This window comes from Arachis ipaensis, chromosome B10 (assembly GCF_059453495.1).
Source record: "Arachis ipaensis isolate K30076 ecotype BB chromosome B10, ASM5945349v1, whole genome shotgun sequence".
Lineage (NCBI taxonomy): Eukaryota > Viridiplantae > Streptophyta > Magnoliopsida > Fabales > Fabaceae > Arachis > Arachis ipaensis.
The window spans coordinates 100,289,092-100,292,767 of NC_142435.1; the positions used below are offsets into that span (position 1 = coordinate 100,289,092).

Sequence of the window (3,676 nt, forward strand, 5' to 3'; positions counted from 1 at the left end):
TCAGCTGACCCACTTGTGCCTCCAAATTTCTAATGGAGGACCTTGTTTCAGTCATGAAAGTTTGAGTGGTTTTGATTAGATCATAGACAATGGTTGCTAAGTCAGAGTGGCTTTGCTTAGAATTCTCTGTCTGTTGCTGAGAAGATGATGGAAAAGGCTTGCTATTGCTAAACCTGTTTCTTCCACCATTATTGTTGTTGAAACCTTGTTGAGATCTCTGTTGATCCTTCCATGAGAGATTTGGATGATTTCTCCAGGAAGGATTATAGGTGTTTCCATAGGGTTCTCCCATGTAATTCACCTCTTCTATTGCTGGGTTCTCAGGATCATAAGCTTCTTCTTCAGAGGAAGCTTCCTTAGTACTGCCTGTTGCTGCTTGCATTTCAGACAGACTCTGAGAAATCATATTGACTTTTTGGGTCAATATTTTATTCTGAGCCAATATGGAATTCAGAGTATCAATCTCAAGAACTCCCTTCTTCTGAGTTGTCCCATTATTCACAGGATTCCTTTCAGAAGTGTACATGAATTGGTTATTTGCAACCATTTCAATGAGTTTCTGAGCTTCTGCAGGTGTCTTCTTCAGATGAAGAGATCCTCCAACAGAGCTATCCAATGACATCTTGGATAGTTCAGACAGACCATCATAGAAAATGCCTATGATGCTCCATTCTGAAAGTATGTCAGAAGGGCACCTTCTGATCAATTGCTTGTATCTTTCCCAAGCTTCATAGAGGGATTCACCTTCCTTCTGTCTGAAGGTTTGGACTTCCACTCTAAGCTTGCTCAATTTTTGAGGTAGAAAGAACTTTGCCAAGATGGCATTGACTAGCTTTTCTCAAGAGTTCAGGCTTTCTTTAGGTTGTGAATCCAACCATGTCCTAGCTCTGTCTCTTACAGCAAAAGGAAAAAGCATAAGTCTGTAGACTTCAGGGTCAACCCCATTGGTCTTGACAGTGTCACAGATTTGCAAGAATTCAGCTAAGAACTGATGAGGATCTTCCAATGGAAGTCCATGAAACTTGCAATTCTGTTGCATTAGAGAAACTAATTGAGGCTTAAGCTCAAAGTTGTTTGCTCCAATGGCAGGGATTGAGATGCTTCTCCTATAGAAGTCGGGAGTAGGTGCAGTAAAGTCACCAAGCACCTTCCTTGCATTGTTGGCATTGTTGTTTTCGGCTGCCATGGTTTCTTCTTCTTTGAAAAGCTCTGTTAGGCCCTCTAGAGAAAATTGTGCTTTAGCTTCTCTTAGCTTTCTCTTCAAGGTCCTTTCAGGTTCAGGATCAGCTTGAACAAGTATGCCTTTATCTTTGTTCCTACTCATATGAAAGAGAAGAGAACAAGAAAGTAGGGAATCCTCTATGTCACAGTATAGAGATTCCTTGAGGTGTCAAAGGAAAAGAAGAATAGAAGGAGGAGGTAGATAGAAGAGAATTCGAACATATAAAGAAGGATAGAGTTCGAATTGCACCTTGAGGAGGAGTGTTAATCCCTTAAATAGAAGGATGTGAGAAGAGGGGAAGAATTTTCGAAAATAAATTAAAAAGATTTTGAAATAATAAAAAGAAATTTAAAAATTTGATTGAGATTTTCGAAAATTAAGATTGGGAAAGAAATTAAGTGATTTTTGAAAAAGATTTTGAAATTAGAAATCAAAAAGATATGACTGAGAGTTAATTTTGAAAAAGATGTGATTGAAAAGATATGATTGAGAAGATATGATTGAAAATCAAACTAAAAAGAAAAAGTTTTAAAATTAAAGTTGATTTACTTGACTAACAAGAAATTAGAAGATATGATTCTAGAATTAAAACTTTTGATCCTTTCTTAATAGGCAAGTAACAACTAGAAAATTTTGAAGTAAATCATTAATTTTAGCAAGGATTTTTGAAAATAGTAAAAATAAAAAAATGGAAAGAAATTGATTTTGAAGAGATATCATTGAAAAGATATGATTTGAAAAAGATTTGAACAAAATCTTCCCTCTAGTGTCCTTCTGGCGTTAAACACCCAGGATGGCATCCATTCTGGCGTTTAACGCCTAAAATGCTACCTTTGTGGGCGTTAAATGCCCAGCTAGGTACCCTGGCTGGCGTTTAAACGCCAGTTTTCCTTCTTCACTGGGCATTTTGAACACCCAGCTTTTTCTGTTTGATTCCTCTGTTGAATGTTCTGAATCTTCAATTCTCTGTATTATTGACTTGAAAAGACATAGTTTTGAGAATTTTTTTGAATTTTTCAATGATGAGAAAAAATCAAAATATAATTAATCTTAGGAAACTCAAATCAAACAAACAATGCATGCAGGACACCAAACTTAAAAATTTTCATATAAGAGACACTAACAAATTGAGAATGCATATGAGAAACAACTAAACACACAAAACAAGGGAATTTAAAGATCAGAGCAATGAAATCATCAAGAACAACTTGAAGATTAATGAAGAACATATTGCATATTTTCGAAAAATGCAAGAAGAATGCAATTGACACCAAACTTAAAAATTGACACTATACTCAAACAAGAAACATAAAATAATTTTTATTTTTATGATTTTATAAATTTTTTTTGTGATTTTTGAAACTTTTATGGAAAAGAAAATAAAGGGATTCAAAACTTTTAATAAGAATTCCAGGAATCATGCAATGTTAGTCTAAAGCTTCAGTCTAAAAAGATTAGACATGGTTGGCCAAGCTTCAGCAGGACATTACATTCAGCAGCTAAATTGATGAGAATCAATCAGCTTTTGTGATGATAAGAACATCACCTTGAAACTCTAGAATTCATTCTTAAAAATTCTGAAAAATAAAAAGAAAAAAATACCTAATCTAAGCAACAAGATGAACCGTCAGTTGTCCAAACTCGAACAATCCCCGGCAATGGCGCCAAAAACTTGGTGCACGAAATTGTGATCATCAACAATGGCGCCAAAGGACTTGGAGCTCTCAAACGTGAATCACACTTTGTCACAATTCCGCACAACTAACCAGCAAGTGCACTGGGTCGTCCAAGTAATACCTTACGTGAGTAAGGGTCGATCCCACGAAGACTGTCGGCTTGAAGCAAGCTATGGTCACCTTGTAAATCTCAGTCAGGCGAATTCAGATGGTGATGGAGAATTGATAATTAAAAGATAAATAAAACATAAACTAAAGATAGAGATACTTATGTAATTCTTTGGTTGGAATTTCAGATAAGCGTATGAAGATGCTTTGTTCCTCCTGAACCTCTGTTTTCCTATTGCCTTCTTCCAATCATTCATACTCCTTTCCATGGCAAGCTTTATGTTGGGCATCACCGTTGTCAATGGCTACTTTCCGTCCTCTCATTGAAAATGTTCTACGCACGCTGTCACCGCACGGCTAACCATCTGTCGGTTCTCGATCATGTTGGAATAGGATCCATTGATCCTTTTGCGTCTGTCACATACCCAACAATCGCGAGTTTGAAGCTCGTCACAGTCATCCCTTTCCAGATCCTACTCAGAATACCACAGACAAGGTTTAGACGTTTCGGATCTCAGGAATGGCCGCCAATAATTCTAGCCTATACCACGAAAATTCTAATCTTAGATTAGAAACCCAAGAGATACACATTCAAGCTTGTTTGCTTGCAGAACCGAAGTGGTTGTCAGTCACGCGTTCATAGGTGAGAATGGTGATGAGTGTCACATAA

General features: G+C 36.8%; 1 non-coding gene across 1 annotated transcript; it reads left to right on the forward strand.

Annotated features, from left to right (window-relative positions):
• Positions 1-680: 680 nt before the first annotated feature.
• Positions 681-784, forward strand: LOC148581070 (small nucleolar RNA R71). The gene has a single exon (XR_015896614.1). It is a non-coding gene; the product is annotated as a small nucleolar RNA R71 (small nucleolar RNA).
• Positions 785-3,676: the final 2,892 nt, after the last annotated feature.